At 30.4% G+C, this 26,077-nt stretch overlaps 1 protein-coding gene across 1 annotated transcript in view; it reads right to left on the bottom strand.

Moving 5' to 3' along the window:
• Positions 1-3,908, bottom strand: part of LOC125068905 (activating transcription factor 3) — a 49,489-nt gene extending 45,581 nt beyond the window's left edge. Inside the window, exon 1 of the mRNA XM_047678278.1 lies at positions 3,421-3,908. The gene's annotated coding sequence lies outside the window, so the exon portion shown is untranslated. The remainder of the gene's footprint in view (positions 1-3,420) is intronic.
• Positions 3,909-26,077: the final 22,169 nt, after the last annotated feature.

Here is a 26,077-nt window from a genome sequence, read left to right on the forward strand (position 1 = left end):
ATTATGTTCATAACCTTATCCTCAAAGGGAGGCCTTAGCCCAGCAGTGGCAAATTTACAGACTTGTACATTTAGATAATTATAGACTATTTCTACATTTATGTTTATAAAAAAAAAAAAAAAAACAGGATCATCACAAATACCAGAGATATATGCATAAAGAGATTTAGTTTATGTCGATAAACTGAATCTCATTACGGACTTATAGCCTGCCTTAAAAAGATTTATCACTGTGTCCTGTAATCAAGATGTATTGAGCATAAGAAAGTGCATCAGAATATTGTTGCACCGACACCGCTCAGAAGATTAATTAGTTATTAACTTTCGTGCACTTTTAAATCGATATTTTATAAGTCCTACTTCACAACAACCGTAGTAAACACGATCGTGAAATGTCAAAAATATCGCATAGCATGCGACATTTACTACAATAAAATTACCACTCTTAAAGAGTACATACATCAAAACAGCGCAACGCCATAAGTCTTTCAACATTTCACGAGTGAGATACTAAGTGATTTCTTACAGGATATCACTGCTGATTACAATCTTTTGACCTTCATTATTAGGTACTTCTTGTTATTTTAACATGCCAAACTAAACGTTAAATTGAACAATCGTTTAATTTTTATCAAGAAAATCGTACATTGTGTACAAGGATATGTATAAAAGAATCGTTATCTAATCAGATAAATATATATTACATAAAAATATTCGCCTCCTTTATGTTATACTTCTTATTATCAATATGAAACATATATCCAGAAAAAGATAAAAAAACAGTGCGCGTGTGCTAAAGCCTTTAGGCAAAAAAAACCTCTCCCGATATTTATTAACTATATTACAATTAATTTAAAGATATACCTATCAATCAACTAAAATCGAACAAATTAACTTATTTATTAGTCACAATAACCAGGCCATTCTTAATCCCGGTTGTAGGGAGTGCAAAAACTGGGGCGCCTCATAAAGTCTTCGACAATAGGTAAGGCGACCTAGAAGGATTTTTAAAAATATTTTAAAGGAAGAATGTATATTCTAATCAGAAACACTGCTTACACGCGGATTATAAGGCTTAAGACGGGTCTGTAAGTACGTAGTACTCCACGGAGTACGTTACTCATTAAGTTTGTTTAATACCATTTTACAAAAAAATATGTGGGATTTTGTTGCAATAAAAAACCAGAAATACTGTTACACTTTGAATTTTTTTTTAAATATATTACTTTGGTTTATTCAATATAGACTAATATACAAAGAACGTAGAGTACGACTTCGCCGATACCCTTTGACACTGCAAGAAGTATTAGCCACTCCTTACACCGTGAATGTATTGCTCGTATGGTTTGTCTGTAACTAGCTCACACGCAGTTCAACCAGAAAACAGTGAAACAGAGTATTGATATTATACTTACTACTTTCTTTCTTTTATTATAAACTGTATAACTAGTAACTATGTAACTATAAAATTTACTACAAGTAATTACGTAACTATAAAGTATTATTGTAATTAGAGAAATGTTATTATTATTGAGTGCCACTCAAACGATTATCGGGAACATTATTTTGTTCAAGGAATTTAAGACTCAAGGGTTTTTCAAGATTCTCCTATCTCTTTCAGCAATGCGCAAATAGTTTTAAATTACTAGTGATATTAATAATAACGTAGTTATATGTATGATTAATAAAATATATAATGTGTCAAAATGAAGATTAAAAAAGAAATGATTGTATTTAAGATCACGCATTATTTTTTTAAATGTAAATAACAGCAATAAACGAACGAATTAATAGCTTTTAACGTAATATAATCATTGCTCAAGGTTGTAGACCTGAAAAATTACAATGTTATGCGTTTTTATGCAAAGCACAAAATGAGCGCTGCGCCCTGTAATTAATTACCGCCGGACATACATTATGTAATAAACGATGTGTTATAATCTTTGTGTATCATTCGTGATAGTCAAAAATAAATAAACATCTGCGTCTAGTACAAAAACAAATTATGCGTCAGACACATCTATGCCCCATTCTTTTTTGTCAATTTTATACGTACTTAGTCGTAAGTAAAATATTATACCTATTTATACAAACCTAATTAATTTGAAAACTAATATAACTGTGATTGACTGACTCAAGATAATCTTTAAATTTTAAGTAACAAATTTTATTTAAAACAATATTACAAAAAAGCACGGTAATTTTTTTTCTGTAAAATGTTTTTTGTTAACGTTATCTACATGTATACCTATCCCAATAACTTATAAGTTAATTACTTACATAATTCGTACAGTAATACCTAGATTAATCCATTTTCCTATGGAGATAGACAAGTGAAATGAACAGTTAATGAAAAAAGTGTACACATAAGCCATTCTTATGTAATTGTAAAAAGTTTTTCGTTTGACTCGAATTAAACTGAATTTTTAATTAAGAGTAATAGTAGTAAAAATAACCAACAGTTCTTTATATGGTAATTTTATTCAATCCTTAAGCATTATCTTTGATTTAATAAAAATTCCATTTTTATTTATTTATTTTATTCGAGTTATAAATGAACTATTTAAAATAATTTTATTGACATTTAAAAATACATAGAGTTAATTCAAACATTACTTTTTTATTATAAATATAACAGTTATATGAATTCCTATCGACTGCAATATGAATATATTTATTTCAGGGATTTCTGTCGGTTAATAAGAATATTACTATAGCAAAAATATATATTTACTATATTGATTTAAAAACCTATAAGGGTTATATTTCGCACTACGTAATTTTTGATATTTTATGCGCGACATCGTTCTATTAAATAAAAATATTAATTGCGTATAATGCGTTATTCGCTTTTCTTTTTGTGCAATAATTACATTATTTGGTAAAATATTTTTTATTTTTTGTATATAAAAAAGTATTTGCACAATATTTTTAATAAACGGTAAAACACTTTCATGAACCTAATAGTTATTAAGTTACAAGATTATTATATTATTAACAATATTATTAAATTACTAGGAAATTTTTATTGCTGTTTTACTTAAATAAAAAAAAAACTCTATTACTTTAAAGTAGTGGATAGAAAAGTGCATATGCTATCAACTCATGTATACTAGAGATAAAATCGTCGGTATCAATAGGAAAGATATTATATTTTAGGTCAACATACTTATTCGAATCTACTTCGAAACGATAATTACATTTAAATATTTGTACTCTTTTTTTTTATTTGAAGCGCACATAATATTCTGTAACACATGCTAATGAAACGCTAACTAACATAAATCATAAAATCCGTGCGAGATTCGCTGCGCTTCAGCGGAAATAAGCAAACTCTCAACTGAATAAGGAAACAAACATACGTGATAAGAATATCAAGAGGATGCACTTCGTATGTATCCTGATACAAGATCACATTTACCTTAACATGTGCCAGGCACAGCGTGAAGCATCTGGATCAAGTCCTTGTTTACAGCTCCGACTCCGTCTCCGAGATCCAGAACCCTCAGGGTCAAGAATTGGTAACACTGTCGCAATTTCACAGATACCGGCAGCAGGAACCCGAGCCGAAACGCATCCGCACCGCCCGGCACAGCCACAACACGCCGACCGATCAAAACATAGCTCTCACGAACCTTTTCGACACACAGACTCGATTTGCAAAATTTATTCATCGCATCCGCCGAAAACACCTATAATTTTTATGAGCAGGACCGAAATAGGAACGCTCGATCTATCCGTCGGACCCTGCAATGTTATCTCAACACCCGGCACGAATTAGCACCAATAAACTTTTGGAAAACACCATAGGCTGCTAATGCAGGTCGGCAGCCGCCGGAAAACTCGATTTCGCGATACACACGTGAGTGCGAGGCGCTCGCCGGCCACAGTACCGCGCGGTAAACAGAGAGAGCGCGCCTCAACAACACACGCACACATCGATCGGCTGTGCACAGATTCACACATGTTAATGTTTCTCAGCGCGCGCATTCTCACTCGCGACCAAAATAGATATCGCGTCATCGTCCACCAATAGGAAAACGAAGTTATCACGCTACAATTCATTCTGATTGGTAAAGACTTCATTGACGGATTACCTACAGTTCAATTAGCGATTAACTGAAACTTTTTGATAAAACTAAACTGATATGAAATCGTATAGACAATTATTATCGAAATAACTATCAGAAAAGTAATTAAGATTATCGAAGATTTGTAATGTAAGACCTTTAACGACCCTAAGTTCTCGAAATCTACAGAATAAATAATAAACTTAAATTATTATCATAAAGTTCGTTACCGCCGACTCTACCAGAGCTACCTAACGATAAGCGGATTGAAGATTATTAAAACCACTTTTCTTAAAATTAAAGTACTTCATAATATTATTTATAATCTTAATCGTCTTATTTTAGAAATATAATATGCTAATTAAAACAACACAGTTGGTATAAAATAAATATATATATTATTGAAAACGTGTATACATTTTATTATATTATAAAAATATTGTCAGCATTCTATCTAAAATTGATATTTTAACGAACACTTTTTCTTATAAAACCAGAATCAATTCAAATTAAAGGAAACATGGTATGTTAATAAGCGCAACGCACTCGTTGAATCGCGCCTTTGCCTGCATATTGAATTCAGGGGTCAAGAATTCTATGAATAAACTATTGTAAGCTCTATTATTATTAAAATAAAGACTATTTTAACAAATTCTTGTATCAACAAGATTCTAACTAATAAAAATAAAGTTAGGTATTGTTATTTGTGCACATATTGTTGGTAGATTCAATTTCATTAATTTATTGCCGTAAATGATTATATAGTTTCACAAAACCAACTTTGTTGTGATATATTCGATTGTAGACTTTTCTGGAAACAACAACTATCATAATAAAATATATTACTCTATAAGGGAAATTACAGCAGAAAAAATTAAACTATTAATATTTGTGACATTTTAATGCAGGAATATATTTAAAATCAATGCTGTTTACTGATTAACAGGCTAAGAATAAATTAGCGATAAAGTAATTATTTTTATGCAATAAGGTACTCAATAGAATTATAAAACTAACTAGCTCGTAATCCTATTTCTTAATGAGGATCTTTGCCCATTAAGAGAATATAGGGCCTCTTACGTAACTTTTCAGTGCTATAAGAATGATACTAGGTGGTAGATCTTTGTGTAGGTCCCTACATCATCATCTACATTTTAAAATATACTAACGTTTGTTAAAAATTTACAAAATTTTGCTGAAAATTTTCAAGAATGTGACTAAATTGTTCGAAAAATTATGGTTGGTACATACAATTTTCACTTACGATTTCATAATGGCCGCCCCGAAAGAACGGAACTAAAAATCATCTGAGGCTTATTTAAGATTTATAATAACTGATCTGAAAATATATTGAAATTTCGGTTTTTTAAAATAAATGCTTAGATTGAAGAAATATGAATAAGTCCAACAAACATATTTATATCAATACAGCCACTTCATTGAAGTAGGTTACTAGAATTATAGGAAATTTTGAATCGACATTTTCCAAAATTTAATTTATAGCCATCACTATAACAGTAAAATTCTTGTCAGTTCTTCTAAATAGTAAACTTTTCCAATAACGAAATTATATAATTTAATTAAATTTATATTTTTCCTCTATGAAAATGAACGACTGCTAACTCTACGCTTTTTTATCATGTATATAATCTTTTATCGTATCATATTTATCATTTTTTTTATTATTAAATGAATTTTATTATAAAGTATGTCCAAAGTACTTATTGACTTTTCGTAGACAGAAACTTAGTGTTACAAGTTTTTCATAAACAGTTAATTCGACTTTTAAATTAAATCTTTGAGTAATAATATAATTTCTATATAAAATAATTAGGTATAAAAAAAGTAATAAGTAAACATTTTTTTTTGTCGCTCGAAAAAAGCCTTACGCGTCTTATCCACATGAAGTTTGGGGTATGTGGGACTCGCCGGTGCCCTGCGGACGACTAATACACCGGAATACCCACTAAAAAACCAGCGATTAACCACCTAAAAAACCGAAGAGACAAAGAGAGTTCTTCGTCTCTTTGGCGGGCGCCACGGGATCGCTTTCCCAAGCTACCATAACGCCCTAAATAGCCTGTAAGCTGCCTTAGACTAGATAAAGTATAAACTCACGACAAACTCCATCAACTCTGAGAATTAATATCGAATAAATACATTGAATAAACTGTCTGCTAGCAAAGATTCTTTAGCGATTCTTCTTCGGTTATAAAGAGTTTTAACGCTATATTATTGTTAATGCTAAATATATTTATTAATTCTTAGATATATACGTAGATAATTATGATTTGTTTTTAGTCGTTTTTAATTAACAAATAAAAACTATTATTACTCTTAAAATGTTTTCTTACTCTTATAGATGTGATAATGGGTGGGCCATTGGGACTACGAGTATTTCCAATGGAAATGGCACCGCGCGTTACGCTTCGCTGATGATGGTAAAGTCTCGAACCATCGGCGGAACCATAAGACGCTCCAGACGATGTCGGAAATATTTTTTGAGTTCGCCCAAACGCTGTTTGCATCCGGTAGATTATTGTGCTTATGACGTGGCTGCTCTTGTATATATTTGGCGCGTATACTAATATACATACTCTTCTATATTAAGAAAAGTCTGTATTTTAATTTATTTAACTACATATTCATTAATTATTTTACGTTTCAATTATTTCATTTATTAAGCAATTCAAAAAGAAGTAGGATTTCTTCTGTAAGCAATATTGAACTTACTTTAGACCCTATACCTATATCTATTCTTCAAGAATATTATTTAATGTATACTCCATTCCAACCATAACAGAGTAAATAAATAACATTTGGCAGAAAATTCATGCGATATAATTGGTTAAGAGCTTGATTTATTCATGATATTCACTATTTTACTATGGCTTTGCGAAAAAATGGCGTTTTGAGCGTCGACAAAACTGTTATCAGAATTTTGGAAGTAAAATTAAAGTGGAAATAAGTAGTTAAGTGTAATATTTTTTATTATAAATAAAGATATATTAATCATAAACTCTTAGTAGGGCACAATATAGCTGAGTTATTAGTTAATCGCATGAAATACGCAAATCTAAGGTTTGTTGGTCTTTTTTCCTATTTCCATTGGAATAGGCTATAGGTATTGACATTTCAGTGCGAAAATTACGTATTCATTCAAAGATAGGTTAGATTAATATATATATTTATTGGATTATCAGTTCGATATTTATTTATTACAATTGAATATCATTATCGGAAGTATATAACAAAAATCCTTATCTTACAATCAATCAGCAAAAAAATTATGATGGATTAATGATTATTATATCGGTCATAATAAAATAAAGGATATTTTCCTTATTATTTCTTTTCTTCATTAAATTTTTGCTTTCTTGTAAAAACCTAATTACACGAGAAGCAAGTGTAAAGATAAAACGCTGGAAATTGTCTTTGCACTATTCTAATTTTGCTGTAATTTGAATACAATACTAACCAAAGAACGTTATATTGTTAATACATATTGATAATAAATTATTAAAATTCTGTTATTTTAATATTCATTACCTTAAACACAGTTTCCAGACATCGTTATTAGTATCATCAAAATAATATTGTTTTAGTAGATTTATCGAAACATAAACATCTAAATGTTTCCTTGATTAAATTACAATTTAAAAAGGTAATTTTATTAATTGTATCTGTTTTAAAAGCATCTTTGTATCTATTAACCTATCAAAAGAACCGTACCACAGATTATTTATTTTACTATTTTTTATTTTAAATGTTAAAAAAACATTCAGAAGCATATCGTATGCATAAAGCTTGATATTGAGCATACATAATGGTAATATAGCGTATCTTAAGCTGGTTGTTATATTATTTATGACTAAGACGAATTCTTGTTCCGACGGTAAGTTTCATCCGTGAGGCGATCATTAGGATTGTCTTACAACTTAAACGCAATAAAAAGTTACGTCAGCATTTAATAATAATTGTTTCTTTTTTATTATTTCGTTAACAGAAAATATTTTAAAGATGAATGTTTTAAATTCGATTAAACGGATACAACCGCGTTCTTAACTATAAGGGAATCTGTGATTTGCAATCAATACTTACACACGAGGTGGCGAGGTGGCCGCTATTTTTACAAACTTTTGCTTAAAGTTTTCACGCAGTTTTAGAGCTGATGCGACTACACGGTAGTATTACATTTTCAATCCTATCGAGCTGTAATAAAATATTATTTTAAAAAAGTTATTTTTTAAATATAAACTTAGATATAATTGTTATGAACCTGTATAATACCATCGTATGTAATGTATAGTTTTTAATGTGTCTTCATATAACTTAAGCAGAAAATCCATTATTCCACTATCCATCCTTATAGAATTACGATGTTCTGAGCAGGGATGTTATGGAGCTCTATAACCGTAATAAAGATCTATCCGTAACCGTAACCGAAACTAATAAAAAAATATTTATTGTAAATTCCTTTTTGCATAGTGTTATACTTAATGAAAGTAACTAATTGTATTTCAAAGTGATTTGTTTTTTTTTGTCTAAGATTAAGTATACCTAATATTAAGCGGTAGCCTACAAATAAAGTCAAATTCATCTATTGTAATTTTTTCTTTTCCAATTTCTAAATAATCTAATATCAGTTACTGAAACTATCCGAAACAAGCACATAATCTGAAATTATTTCGTATCCGTAATCCGTATATGAAACTGGTATAATACCTATTATTAATATATTCGTATTCCCATCCAGATCCGAAATAACATAGCTATAGCAAACCTGGTTCAGAGTTGTATAAAAAGTGCTTTTTCAATTTATAAATAATTAATGTCCAATTTATTTATTTATTTTTAATTTGTAACGATCGATCATTATTATGAGCAATGATTTTGTTTAAATAGTCCGTAAATGTTCCACTGAAGAAGATTATAAGATATACCTAAGTATATTTCACCTCAATAAACAAGGGAGGATAAGTGAAATAATAAGGATAAATTAATTTAAAATAAAATCGATCGTATAGCAGAAACATTACAACATATAAATACCTACTAATATTTAAATTCGCAATAACATATTTTTTCTTTATCATAAAAATGTTATATGTAGTCTTGATTTTTTATCTAGTCAAGCAACGTAACTCATAGTGATGTCGGAAGTGTCACTCGGTTGACGAGATAGCGTCTTTCTTAATCCCCATAACGATGATTAGCGTATGGACACTGTTAATTTAGGACGTGTTCCAATGAAAAGATAAAGTTTATCATATCTACGTCATAAAGCAACGGCTGGATTTAAACTTATTTGAAAGTATTATAGCTTAATTTGTTACAATTAGATGTATAATCATCAACATAAAGTGATTTATTTTCGGTACAAACAAATAATCTTTTATCAAGGCGAAAAAGATTTCCCTGTAAAATTTATCTTGTCAAAATGATGTATGTAAAGAAACTCCGAGTGAACATAAATTTTCGTCAATGGCAACATTTGTAGTTAAATTTCAAAGTAAAAGTGTTGTATTATGTCATCATATCGTAAGTGAGGAGGCCCATAGTTGACATATTGACGGGACAAAAGCATCGCATACGTTCACAATTTATCTACCGCTCTGCAATCTAAGAGTCGCTCTAGTGCGTTAGTTTTATATTGACATGCCTTCTGTATTAAATTATTTTTATTTCCGGCTTTTGTTACAACTATTGTTGAAGTTTCGATTCGTTCAATATCGGTTAATTCAATTCTGAAACTTTGGCAACCAACCGATAAAATCTGTTTGATTTTTTTATGTAACCCATTACAAATTATCAATCTTAATATATAACGATTGAAAGTAATAATAATAATATAACTAATGCCCCCCCCCCCATATCTTCATCAGGAAAATAAAAGATTTACCTTTATGATATTAACTACCTGCCTTAAATTAAGATAAGTATATTATAATGCATAATACCACAAGTTGAGAATAGCGTTATCACCTTTTCCGTGTCATTTTATACATAGTTTATGGATATATAATAGCAACTACAGATATCCTCGACTATTATTCAATTAAATACACATGAAAACACTTTTATTTCGCGTTATTGCCTCCACTTGTGACAGAAGAGCTGGTTTCTTTTTTGCCCAGAGGATCCAAATTGCGATTAGAGGATCAAAGGCGAAATGCTGTTAGCATTCTTCCCACCATTCCACGCGGTCAAGATTTATAAAGTAACTATATTTAATTCATTTTTTATTTTATTTACAAACGATAATGTTAATTTTTTTTTTTTAATTTATGTCAATAAAAAATACTTTTATTTTTATAAATATAGGTATTATCTACAGTAATCTAAATGAAACCCGCGCCCATATTTTCATAGACAGTTCGGTAATTCATAGATTACATGTCGGTCTAAGAATTGATGTCTTTTGTTCTACGTTATAAATCTAGCGTAGACAGAGGGTGTTCAGCTTCAATCGTTAATAACCAAATGTCGGGAATTTCTCACTGAAAAGAATAACACGTGCGCCTATGATAATGGGAACACATTAAAATTATTTGGGGCTTGAAAATATAAATGGGCGGACGCCATCTTTAACTAACGATAGTAGCATCGCGGTTAGGACAAATGGGTCTTTGTAATAACTTCGGAGAAACAATTTGAAAGATTGAGAGGAGCCGTCACTAAATAAAACAAACAAGGAAAGTGTGTATTCGGTATGATTTTTAAACTAGGCCACTTGTTCATTAATAGCAATAAAATCAAATATATTTTTTACATCTGAATATTTTTAATAAAAAATAATTTGAAAATTTAACAAAAATCAGACTAACAGACTTCAGTGACCAAATTAAGATTTCTTTGTTATAAGTACTAGCATTATATCAGGTTAAATTATTCACTCATATACATAAATGTTTATATATCTTATTAAATATAATATAATGAGAGTTTATGACTATGTTCTATGTATTGGTAAATTAATCCATTTAATACGAAACTTTGATAAGTTATACTATGTACGTTGCGTTATTTTTTGGCCCTAAAAAGCGAGATTTTTTAAGGAGACTTTGTATATTTCTCTTTCAATATAAACGTTATATAAATTAAGAAAAGTCTAATTATACGTGTAGCGAGTATATGATAGAATAATTAACAGTAAAAAGTTATAACTGGCGTATAATATTGATACATGTGTTATATTATATCAACTTGTCTTTTGCTTCAACTGGTGCTAGAAGGACTAGTTCATTTTGCCTTTCAATGGGATGCGATCTTGACACGCGATCATAATTTATACAGTACGTGGCTATATGTACAAAAATAAAATTTAATATCTTATATGTGGGCATTAAATTGTGTTTATATATGATTAAGTCCAATTTAATTCTCAGTAAGGTATTGATTAATACTAAGCAAACATAACTAGCGTATCGCAATAACAAACAAACGCATTCGTAAAACCTTTAACCTTCGCAGTTAAAAGGCGCTAATTCTTCAAGCATTAGTCAAGGTCCATTGTGAGTTTGATTAATAAAATGAAAACATACATCAACACATTCTAATATGTGACTATTTAAATCATTAATCTCAATGTTGCCAGCCCTTTCCAAGTTTGTACCCGTAAAATTCATTATTTCTCCATTTTCATAATTTTGAAAATTAAACAAATGATAATATTTTAATTACTATATTCCTGATTTCTAGACTGAGTAGTTTTGAAGAAGAAGAAATGATTTTATAAGTATTATCTCGGTATATACATGTATTTCCCTTGGTCACGTCATAACTTGAGAACCACTTTACTGATTGCAGTCATATTTATTTAAAGTTTTCTAATACTTTGTTCATACGGAAAGAATAGTTAAGATTACACGGGTAGTCTTCTAGAATATTAGCAATCGATGTAGTAGTTGGAATAGTATTTAATTGATTATTAGTATTATTCTATTCTAAAAACCTATAAAATATGAATTAACCGTCTAATAAATAAAATCAGACGAAATATCAACAGTAAAATTTGAGTCGTCATGTTTTATGGCTTGAAAAGTCTTATTCAGGTCCCTTTTTAAAACTCACTGTAACTTCGTAACGACTCTCCGTAATATTTTTACAACCTCTATTAAACTTTTGAAGTGAATAAAAGTACTTAACACGTAAGACAACTCTAAGTAAAAAAAAATCCAATGTGGAAGCTTAACTTTCAGTAAAGATAATGCAATATGCGCAGTGGAATTTTTAGTTTAAGACCTTGGCATTTAAAGCGAATGAAAAGACGACACTAAGCATTACTACTAGCCACTTACATCAGTTTTGTTAAGCACTTAAATGCTCGATAATAAAAATTAAAAATATATAAACTGCTAATTTGGTGAGCCTTTCCTTACAAATTTTTATACCAGCCTTTGTTCTGATCCAAGGTTATAAAAAGCCTCAGTATGATGCTGTGAACACGCTATTAATTATATGTTGTATTTTGTTCGCTTATTAATATGATGTTGGCATATCATCAAAGAATTTGCAATTGGTTATTAATTGCAACATTCAGTTTTAGCTTTAAATGTCTCACCGCAATGAAGGTCTTAAATTTTACAAGATTACTCTGTATATTGGCTTAATATCTATAACTATGTTTTGTAAATTAAAAATAAGTGACGGCATTGTATTTACGATACGATTGAAGTTAATTGTTTTCATATCCATAGAAACTTTAAGCAGAAAAACAATAATTAATGTAAATAAAAACATATAGTGGTCCCTAGTGATATTAAAATTCAACTTAACAGCCGCCAAACAAGACGCTAAGATGTTAGCTTAGAGTCATAGAAAAGTATCGGATGATACTGTATCGAAACGATAGAGCATAAGTCACAATTTAGCTCTTGAGCGTCAACTAACAAAATGATTGTTTACGTTATTGCGGTCAGTGTGACTTAACACATATTTATGATGACTAAAAGGATCCAACCCACGGACAAAAAGGACTATACTCGAAGGTAACAGGTTATGACCGTGACTCAAACCTTCGATGATGTAATGCCTCGTAATTGAATGGGTGATTCGATTTTAATACGAGTCTAGTGTTTGCAAGCTCCACGTTTATATCGATGAGCTCGCGAATGCTTAGGCCAAATGTTTAGCTCATCGCGTGCGTGTTCTTATTGGGCGGCGTAAGAGTTTTTATTAACTCTCATCACAAATCAGTCGGCTCACAAGCAGCGTCTAAAACTAAGTATTATCTAACCGATTCTTTTGTTAACAATTTATAATAAATTCTCTATGCTTAAAAATTAAAATAATTATACTTCTTACAAATTTTATTTATCACAGCTGCAATATAAAATTTAATATATTTTATATAGAGACATATATAATTTGTAACGACTATCAAAAAATTGTTTTATTCTTACTAATAAGTATGTTTGCACATACGGATTATAAGAACGTTTCCTATTTCAATCACATGTAAAAATAAGTAATTATCATTTATTTATTATTATGATATAGTCGATATCGATAAATTTAATGTAGCATCCTTTATCCAACTACAAGTTATAACGTAATAGTCATTGTGTCATTTCACGTCACTTATGACGTTAATATCGCCAAAGTTGAGCAGAATTTTATTATTCAGCCCATTACTGTTATCACAAGACAAAATGTATACATTATGTCCTGCTTGATAAAGATGTTAATAAATTTTATATATTAGATAAGATATTTATCATATAAGCTTTTGTCTTTAAAATACTATTATACATAATTGAGTATATACGGATAGATTGCTTATCATATGAAAATAACGGTCTTTATATGTTCTTATCAAGCTTTTAGTGCTATATATTTTATAAAGCATTATACTTAATCAAAAAAATATATAATACATCGTCAACACACGCACATACACACAAACACGCACACTCACATCAAATACTTACTTTTCTCAATATTATACTCATCATTTTGTCTTCTTGTACCCAATATTGTATTGTAATTAAATTATTTCCTCACAAGTTTTGTCTTGTTATACTTAGATTGGGCTTAATGTTTTTTGTTAATTGACATATTATCTAATGCTTTTGTTAGTACAATATTATTCATCGAATAATTAATTTTTTTACCGACAACATCTTATTTGATGCTATTGTTGGTTTTTTAGGAATTGCATTTTATGGCAAAATATTATACGGGTTCTAAATGTTTTATAACTTTACATATTATTCATTATTATCTGTCCGTAAAAATATTAAGCCGATTGTAAATGTAAGACATTAGTTTTGCTAAGTTTTTATCATTAACGGTCCAGTGAATTTTAGTAGATTAGCGGGTATAAGTGGAGTTATTTACTAGATTATTGGTGTCATAATATATATACATATATATAAAATATCCATCCGATTAGTTTTTATTATATTATATAACTATGGACTCATCATTTTATATTCTAAGCAATTCTAATGATTCACTTTTAATGGGTAATATCATATCTAGTATATTAAATGTTGTTGTAAATAGTACTTTATTTGTCAATACTTACCGGTTTTACCAATAAATTTTATTCGAAGGGTCATTCTTTTGAAAGTCAAATCAATGATAACTGAAAGAAAGAAATCATCAGTATTTCACAAAACACACGCTAATCATAAATACATTTTTTATAATGTTAACGTTTAATTAAAATGTTTCAAACATATTCATTGTAACAGTTTAGTTACCTACAGCGATAAATTCAAGGTTACGTAAAGATTAACATAACTTTTATGATGTGCTAAATCAAAAGATTCATTATTTTTAAAGAACACCGATAAGTTTAATTTAATTTAATTTACAGTGACCTTAAAAAATCAATATTATATTTGACCATCACTAAATAAGCAAGTCTTTAAGTTTTCGTTCTAGCAATATTAAAAAAAAATCAAGTTGTGGACAGGCTGTAACACGAGACTCGAAGCTTAGCATAAAGTTCACGCATCGCTAATGTATTCCACGACGGCTGAGCTCATAGCCTTTAATAGAATTCTCAATCAGCTTAAATGTTGAACGGTACTATGGACGCAAGTCTCAGTGAAACCTTCGCATAGATTAACAAGTCTTTAGAACAATCTTTTTAAAAGCGGTTTTTAAAAACTTTAAACGGACAAAGCTAAGGCCTCACATTGAATATTTGAGTGTTGTTACGTCCGCTTACGTCGCTTGTAGCGTACAGTGTTTATAGATAATATATGTATTGTTAATTTTGATTAATATTAGTATTTTAATCAGAAACAATATTTCCAGTTCCAAGAAATTTTCCAGTAAAACAAAATTGTGATACATCACATAAATTAAAAATGTTTTTTTAATTGTTTTATATTTCCGTATTTATCAAACATCGACTACAATTTATCGAAATTTCAATTTGAAGAAAATGTTCTAACCGTAAACTAACAAACAATTCTCTACCTCTCTTCCAGTATCTTTTGCAATATTTTATCTATTTTATCTACGTGAGTTTTCTAACAGTTTCCTTAAATATTGCTCTCCTTAGATTCACAGATAAAGTTATCATTATATATTGATACGAATTATAAATCTATATCAAAATTCTGTAATGTAACGATTCATACAATTGAATATTTAAATAAATGTAAGAATTATTTAACGAATTTATTTTTATTGATGATCTTATTTGCTTTTTATAGATGTAAGCTGGGTTTAAATATAGATAAAAAATGTTAGCGAATATATAATTACATAGGTAATTATTTTAAAAGAAATGTTATCATAAAGTACGCGATAATAATATTTAACATGACTTATTATAATTATAATTAGTTTATTAGATAAGCGAATCTAATAAACTTTCGGAACGATCACACGGATGGATATCCGTAATTATACTTGTAATAATTTTTCACTCTTGAGTTCTATAACGATATTTTTTACGTATTTTCTCGATACGGTTATGTTTTCCTTTTTAAATATTTTCCGCAGCTATGTAGCTGCCCTAGGTACTCTATGTCTAAGACACCTAGGCCTAGCGCTGACTTCATAATGAAAGGCGTGTCGCTGAGGAATTTGTATTAGATAGGAACTAATTTCTACTTTATACTTACACAGCTGTTCAATTTAACTTAAAACCTGTGATTATGCGTACAGATGGCATTTAGAGCAATCTCATACGCTAGTGTAACTAATTTTGCATGTATAAATGTCAGATATAAAATATTATACGAATATATTCGAAACAAGTTTTGTAACTCGTATTTACACAAACGTATAACTAAGAATATAATAAAAAAATATATTATTTTTTATCTTTGGTATCAGAAATGTAAAATCTTTGTTCCGTAAATACTTTATACAATTAAAATATGTAAAATGGGTCGTCACACTTAAGTAAGTAATTGAAATTCAAAGATCCGACATAGTCCAGTGGCTAAAAACTGTGAATATTAAACAAATATTAAAGTATTAAATCCGGCCAAACCTCACTGAGTTTTCATGGGATTGATTTCCATTTAAAAATTTTCTCCTCAGCGGTGATGGTAATCGTGAGGAAACCGGCACATGAAGGATGAAAATCTGGCACTTGTTTATCCGCTAGGCTGCATTGGAGCATGAAAGTTGCATAAGCTCCAAAACCTACTCCTCAAAGAAGAGCCTAAGTTTAAACTGTGCTATTAAAGTATTTGGTGCGTAAATTTTATAAAGCGTATAAAATAAAATATTTACATTACATATAAATTTATGAATAATTCATCTATTAATTATTAATGATCTGCGGAAAACGAATGAATTATCTTTGTATATACTATAAAATTCGCGGAAAGGTAAAGTCAATATAATTTCCATACTATTTCTGAAATCATAAAACGTTTTTAACTAGAATTATTTACTATTAAATAACTTAAGTACCTATTTCAATAAAAATAATACTTGAGGATAAAATATCAAAACAAAAACTAGCTTTTTGATAGTTCAAGTAACCTCAAATCCGATAGTTTAGTCATCCTTATACTAGGCAGGCATGACTAAAGTATATAATTTATAATAAAATACTAGTAAAGGGACGCCCACGGAAACACGAAATTTATTTTGAAGATGATCAATAAATATGAAGTAAAATAAATAAAACTATCGTTTTTTAAAAAAATAAAATTATTATTTATTTTATTATTATTGTATTATATAAGTATATTTAATTATATCAATTATATATATAATGCTGTTAGCATTCTTGCTACCATTCCACGCGGTCTTGATTTGTACAGTAACTATTTTAATCTTTTATTTGTATAGTTAAGAACTTAATGTTAATAATTCTCATATTATTTATAAGTATAATTTATGTACAATTTATGAACATAAGAGAGCGGCGGCAGAGAGAGGCATGACGCGGTTATGCCGTTTGCCGTCACGGCATACAACGATCTTACCTCCAAGGTACGCTAATAGTTTCACAAACTAATAAAAATTAAACCGACTCTAACCATTACAAAGGGCACAAAAACATGTCGAAATTTTATGATTATATTATAATCCTTCTTTAATCGTTTCCCATTTTTTGGATGGACGCGATTTTTGGGTTATCGTTCATGCGTCGCGATAGGGTCACTATCTGACTATCTCCGAATACAATTAATGTTATTAATAATAGTTCTAAATAAATATTTTTATTTCCATATATTGATAGCGTTGAAAAGAAGTTCCTAATTAGTTTTCAATATTTCATTCTATTAAGCATCCAAAATCTATTTTTTTTTATTTAATTTCCATTAGTATATTCAATGAAATAAATAAAAAAATAACTATTTTTTCCCTTCCCCTTCTTGGTTAATGTGATTTTGTCTACAATTTGTGACCACGATACTCCATGATTTGACCTGAGCTCGATACAAAACGTAATGTTGTTCGGGTATGAAATAACAACTTATTTAGGATGCCAAATAAATCTCCACAATAATGTTCTCATGTTAATATCCACTGTAGTATCTTCTCCATAGACAATGGCTTCCTTAACTAAAATCTGTCAAAAGGACATCAGTATTCGTTAAAAATAATTTATCGCAAAGAATGCTAGGAAAATTGATCGCTCAGACAATGCAACATCATATACTAGGTTGCTAATAAGACTAGCGTCCGAATGATCAAATTCCTACTAAATATCGAGAGAGACGTCACCAATAAGTACAATTTATTAAAAAAACTATTAATAACATGTTTGATAAATACATTTTAATACCTACTTACCTTAACCTTAAAAAACTAAAATAAATACACGTAATAAGACAGATGACTCTATTTTCTACAATATTTTTTAATAATCAATCATCGCATATAATAATTGACGTTTTCAACTTAATAATCGATGTGGCCAAGGTTGGCTAATTCATTACGATTGGTATTTTATTAAATATCTAAAGTCAGAATCAATTGACACCAGTTACAAGCTTTACTAGACTGACATCTCAAAGTGAATATTAATATTTATACTAATGTAGAAGTGCCGAATGCCGCATGTTGAACTTAGCTAACAAAATCGTAAGTGTGGATCGATTTTAGTGAAATTTAGCTAAGTCAGGAATAGGACCTACAATAAAAGATATCATTTTGAAGGAAATTAACACTTAAGGTGTTGAATTTAAATCAATATTCTTTTCTCTTTTGGAAATTATTGTAAACCGTTCGTCTTGGGCAATTTCAGTTTACCATTTCATTGAAGTATCAAGAGGTTTGATTCTGTGTATAAAAATGCAGATTTTTGTGTGAGTACGTATGTATGAATATTTCTGGGGCTAAAGATCATTTTATTTAATCATGAAAGAACATAGTTCACTTGTAATAAGATTGATATTCCATATAAACATAATGATTACAAATCTCATCAATGGTTTATGTTTTTTAATGTTTAAAACATTAAAAAATATTTTATATTTTTTAATGTTTAAAACATTAAAAAATATAAATTAGCAAATAATATTTTCTATATAAGTTCTTTTTAAGTTTACGTTTCAATATTGAAAAAGATGTAGCGCTATTTACATTTTAAAGGTAAACTATTGAATAGTTATTATAGTTGTGCAACCTCAAATTTAATTGTTTTAATCCCATATTTCGTTTCTGTCACAGGTAATTCTATTTTGTACTTATTCTTTATATTATATGTAGGTATATGATTTGGTTTTGACGTATGTATATCTTTTTTAATGTTTCCTAACAAGTACGCACGTTCTAAATGTCTCATAATATATTGTGTAAAAATAATTAAATTAAATCTAGGCGACATTTAAACCGAGACGACATACTACAAGAAACTACAGTTTTGTTGAAATATATTTTTTTAGTAAAATAAACGAAAATAAGTAATTAATTGAATATTGTTCATAGATATGTTTAACGGAAAGTTTAGAGGCGGACAGATAAATTCGCACACTACACATTTTTTTAATGATATATTACGCGTGACATTAAAATCATTCGGTCAATAGGCCCATTATATAATCTTGTCTGAATATCTGTCCGACCACGATATATACCGTGTAATGCAGAGGGCAATACTTCGGATGAAAATTGGGGCGATTTCAAATAACTTTTCGTAGAACTGACTAAGCGTTTGCCAAGTCGGTGCACCATTGCCATTGCCAGATAAAAATTTAGATGCCATTGTCCAATTGTAACCTTAAAAATTGCAATTTTATATTTAATATAAATCTATCGATTCGGTATAGAAATTGTAAATGTATTAACTGAAATTAAATGGTTGTATTAGGCCTTTACTAATAAATATTATGTAGCGGGTGTATAGTTAAACACAATACTTTGCATTCTTCTTTTAATGGTTAGTTTACTGATGAAAGAAAGAAATAAATCGGTGTGTAACGATTTATAACGTAGTTTATATAGTAATACTGTGCTATGTATACGTAAATATAAACCTCAGTAGAAATCGTTGTTCTAGGATCGTGAGAAAATCTTTTAAAGAATGCTTAAGAATAATGCATTTAGACGCTACACTAAAGGTAGACGGAAAGCGTAAAAAAACAAGTGAAGCCAAATTAAGCTTACAATTAGTTACTGCTGAGTTACAAGGTTGTAACTATAATGTATTCTCGCCAAAAGAGGTCAATATTTTACGGGTTTGTAAGTTGCATTAGCAAACCATTGAACATTAGTTCAACAGATGTTGTTGTAATTCATTAAATTGAGTAAACCATAGGAATGTTTTTTACTTGAAAAAGGATTTTACAAAAATATTTCTTTCGATAAATGTCAGAGCCTTGACAATTTTGTCACATGTCACAATTTTCGAAAATAATGTCGCTTTCCTCTGCGCCTTAAAATGTAGGTAGTTTTAGAATATTCTGATAACTAATAATAATTATCATAGCTTATTTCTTCCCTGAAAATAAACGTTCTCACAAAATAAATTAATGTTCACATTTGTAAAAAATCCAGTATATTTTAGTTGTAATTATCAAAACACCAACTGAATACTTATATTTAAGCACTTATAACTAAACCGTTGACCGTGAGTAATTAATATAAATAAGTATATCCAAAATGTCTATATAACTGACCTCTTCTTAAATTTTCATCTAAAGCAAAAAATAAAACATTTAAAATTATTTATGGATTATCAAATTATTTATTAGTAATAAATGTACTTTTGTGTTTCTAATAAAATAACAATCTGTAAGTATTCCACAACTTGAAAAATATTGAATGCAAGTTTCCTTACAATGTTTGCAATCACTGTGTGACTATTCCCTGCCTAGCTTAGATAAAATATAATTTTACGTTTAAATTTCTTATATTTAAATATCGGTTTGGCTCGTGATTTCGTCTAGTTAGTTAGGATCCATATAACGTTGACTTTGTGTAATAACCGTGTTCTTTTAGAGCGTCAGAGATTATAAATTCAATCGACTATAGAGGAGTCAAATAAAACCAGGTTTATCTTTTAAATGCGTTTTTAATATAAATATTTTGTTTAATTAATTTGAATAATAATAATCGAATGTATGAGATACCGGTCCCATTTCCTTTAACACCTCTTACGAGTAGCTGAAGGATGTCGCTCCTACCCATCTTTATATATTTAACTGTTTTGAAAAATATAAAAGAGGGAGGAGGTTGAAATGGCCCCGCGCCCGCCATCAACTGTAGATTCCAACCATAGATCGGTGAACCTTCCTCGAGCATGGGAAGTGCAATTTTATAGTGTGCCAACACTTTGTTAAATAATATATGAACTAGAACTAAAGTCCAGCAGGTATCACAGCCGTAGCTGAGGTGTATAAAAGACTAATAGTCTTATAAATAAATCAAGACCGTAGTCTAGCGGATAGCACAGTAATAACTATGTTATTCAAATCGACGATTAGACTTATAAATAAATCAACAAACTAGACCGTGGTCCGGTGGTTATCACAGTCGTAACTGCGGTGCTTATAAAATAGCCAATGCTACAACAATAATAATAAAAATAAGGATCAAAGTCCCATAAATAGTTAATCAGTCATAGCTGAGGAAATCTGTAGTCAACGGGTTTAACCCTGGATTATCATTTCATTAAATCACTGTTTCTCATACCAGTTCAAGAGCACGACCATCAGGCGGCCTAATGCAAGCACAACGTTATTCGTTGCTATATCCACTGTCGCAGAGTGTCTTTTTATCGTAAGATAATACGTATTAATTCCAAACATAGTGGAATAATATTCAATTAAACTCATAGATTACCGCGTAGGAATCATTTAAGTGGATTTAACATAATTTGTCATATTTTCTACTGTAGTATCTTATAAAGTACGAATGTATATATCATGTATCATAAACGTATAATCGTATTCTTTCTTATAACTAAGACTTATATCTAAGACTTATAACTAAGACTTAAAACTAAATCGAACGTTTTCTTAACTAGCTTATAAACCTTATAAACGCTTCGCGTATCACGTTTTACTTAAATCTATAACTATACAGTGGATATACTTAACTCTACAACAGGCACACACCCGACAGTCGATTACTTAAACCAGCTTTGAACTCAGATCATTATTTGCATGTGATAATCAACTTCAAAGAGATATACGCAGTCTTATTACTAAACTAGGTGTCCTACTACAATATTTCTTATAATATCCTTAACACTGGGCTAAGGAGGCGTCCCTAAAAGGACGAACATTTTGCTACAAACGACACTTCTCGTATAAAGCGATTAGTGCGCCATATATGTATAGTGATGCCAGCCTGGATGAAATCCATTATTTGGGTCCTTCACTGCATGAACGTATCACTTCAGCATTATTACAGCCTCCGCAACGCCCTGCAACATTCGGTCGTGATTCTGGTACTACCGATTGATGAGAGACATCAATAACGACATCGTAACGTCAACCAGCCATAGCTCAGTACCACATAGCACATACACTACTCTAGTAACCCGGTAAGACAGAGTGAGGGACATTACCGTATCGCCAAAGACGTTATACAGTAACCTCAAACCCCGAAACTATCTCACGTAGGCAGCCTCATTGGTAACAGAAGGAGGGACACTACCGTATCGCCAAAGACGTTATACAGTAACATCACACCTCGCAACTGCATCACCTAAGCAAATTCAAGACGACATCGCCACGAGGGACACTAATGCAGCGACTCTCGGTCGAGCCACACAGCCTCAGACCACGCGTCGAATCATCAAGAATCCACCAGAGTATATTCAGTACAGTACTCGTGCGCGATCATTTTGCATGTGCATAGTACAAATATATTATAAAGGTTTTGTTATTTAACAATAAAAATCTTAAAACATCAACATCATTAGATCGTTGTCGTCGTGATCGTATCAAACAGTTATACCAAACTTGGATCTGTTTACTGATAATAATTGTGGAGTTTTAGAACGACCGGTTTACGAACTTACGTCCGTCGATCGACACAGTTTTACATGAAGAGTATTTATTTCGACCGCTATACGAACTTACATCCGTCGATCGTCACAGTTTTACATGAAGATTATTGATTTCGACCGCTATACGAACTTACATCCGTCGATCGTCACAGTTTTACATGAAGATTATTGATTTCGACCGCTATACGAACTTACATCCGTCGATCGTCACAGTTTTACAATATAATATCGCTACAACTTGCTCCGCTTACGGTTTACAAGAATCTGCAACATGGAAGACAAAGTTGACAAGCAATATGTTTAGTTATTTTACAAATTAATTATTATTGAAAGAAGTTCAATCATTATTTATAGCCTTATTGCTATTTGTTAATATACTTGATTTAAATTTCATAATTAATAGTCACCGAGGTAACCCTCTACTATCAGTATGCATCGCCCAGTACATACTTTTTTTCAATTAGATATTATCGCAAGACGGCTACCATCAAACCGTTTCTATATCATATTAATTTCATTATTATATTTTATTCGAGGTTAACCCCGACCTTCTTTATATCGCTTTTATATAATAAATATAATGTCTCATTGAGCACACTCATTCATATGACGGCCTGCCATACCGTCATTTGTAATAATCATTTGTATTATTTATAGGTAAAGTGCACGAAGCACATTCTCATTATAATTATATTTTGCCATGCATCCACCATTGATATATGAGTAGGCACTACACCGACACACGGATCTGCGCCACTCCTATATTTCAGAATAATCAACCATAGCTAGCAGCCTCGCAGTATAACCCGCACAGCTGCACCGCCTAGTATCATTTCTTATTATGTAATTTGATATGCATTATTGCACGCGGCCGATGCGGCGAGCGCATCACTCCACGCGTCCAATTTGAACCGAGCTGCCAAGCATCATACCCCTATATATGCTTTCACGAGAGTATGACATTCGGCGCAGGTCAGCCTTAAATCTATAGAATTTTGTATGGAAAAAGGCTGGCGCCGAGATTTTTCCCAAAAAGTGGCACGTCATTTTCTTCGCCAATACACGAACATATCCATGAATACACGAACGATTTCACCAAAAACGTATGAAAAAAGGTAAGCTTGATATAATGTAATTCCTTTATTATTCCATGTATATGTATACATTTACTATGCAATCTCATGAATTTATTTGTATGTATGTTTTTATGTTTCTATATATGACAAAACAACTTGACCAATTTTGATTAAATTTTAATATGTGCTTAACTAAGTCTACGGACGGCTTATATTGGACCCGGTAGGTGGCGCTGCGACCGATGTTATCTTTTATATATAAAAAAAAAAAATGTATTAAAATAACAATAATTCATTCTCACGTATTTATGTAAATAGTATAGTATAGTTCCGTTACAACTGCTGAGTACGAAATGAATTATAAACACGAATTAGCCACACGAAAATTCAGTATTGTTCAAGCTTGAATCTGCCATCAAAATATAAATATTAAATTGTTATATTTAAAACGATCACTTTGTCTTACTTTATACTACAAATGTTAACAAAACAAAAAATATATGGTAACATTAAAAACGGATTTGGACGGACGGACTGAATACATGTTCTGCGATTTCGGCTGTCTCTCCGGTCCTGAAGCCATAGATGATACGCTTGATGGCGTGGCCCTTTCAGTCTGCTGCGACTTCCGGTATCTCGGTTCACTCATTAAAGGCGATGGCGAAATAGATTGAACGGTGAAGCACAGCATTAACAAAGGGTGGATGAAATGACGGCAGGTTACGGGAACAATTCGTTACCCCGTATTCTCCTTAAACTTAAGGGGAAGATATACCACGTCAGACCTGGTGTTCTATATGGATCAGAGTTTTGGGCTACAAAAGGGATGACTGAAAGGTATGTGACGGAGATGTGAATGTTGAGAGGAATATGTGGTGTTACGCGAATGGATAGAGCAAGGAATGAGTACATAAGAGGAAGTTAGAAAGTGGCACCGGTCACCGAGAAACTATGTGGAAACCTGGCTGTCCTAGTAGGAGGAATAAGGACCATGTTGTGAGGAAGGTCTTGAGCATGGATGTGGATGGATAAAGAGGCAGGGGACGACCAAAGAAACGATGGATGGATTGTGTGAAAGACAATATGGTTAGAAATAATGTTACTTGTGAGATGATGTCCGACAGAAAAGTATGGAAGAAGAAGACATGTTGCGCCGACCCCAAGAAAAATTGTGGTAAGGGCAGGAGGATGATGATGATTAAAAAGTGTTTTGTAGAGCTAAAAAATCTTATACATCAACATTTTCATGCTCATAAAAACAACAAGACTGCTTATATTATAAAACAAAAGACAAAAGGAGCCCGTAGAATGAATATTATGTGGCTAAAAAATCCTATGCGAGTAAGGGCCGTATTTATTTTTTATATTATAATATAGCAAATTTGTAAAAGTATCGAATCTTATATCATTGCCTTTAAATATGTGCGTATATTACAAAAACATTATTAGTTTTATAAAATAATATAAAATAAAAACAACAAAAACATCTTTATTTATAAGTAGGAATTGAAGGATCACATAGAAAGAAAATAAAGTTAGGTAATAACATTTGTATAAAAAGATAAAGAGAGAAAAGATTTTTTCCATTTGTATGTCTTAATACCTTTGATTTGCACAAGCTTCTTAAAATATTGTCCTTTGGTATGTTTCTGGCTTTGCTTAAGAGATTGTCTATGTAATGTAATATTATGTTTAAATAATATGTATAATAAAAAACGGGATGGCTACTTCCGAAGAAAATTATTTCAATGTAAACTGATAACACTAAGCGATATTCATTATTTCGCTGAGTTTTTATGTTTCAAGTCATCAGTAACTATAATTCATCGCGTCACTATACATTCTCCTAAAGTTTGAATACGCTTTTGATTTTGTATTCTCTTTTGTTGTATAATCGGAGCGAGATTTATAAAAATATTTGAAAATTTATTCAGTAGTAAAACTCTGAAAATTTGGTAATTCCTTTTTTGAAATTTAAAAGTTAATTTTATAATGCGTGATCAAAGAAACATGTAAACTGCCTAATCTTATTTATGGCTT

Source organism: Vanessa atalanta, chromosome 14 (genome assembly GCF_905147765.1).
Source record: "Vanessa atalanta chromosome 14, ilVanAtal1.2, whole genome shotgun sequence".
NCBI classification, from domain to species: domain Eukaryota; kingdom Metazoa; phylum Arthropoda; class Insecta; order Lepidoptera; family Nymphalidae; genus Vanessa; species Vanessa atalanta.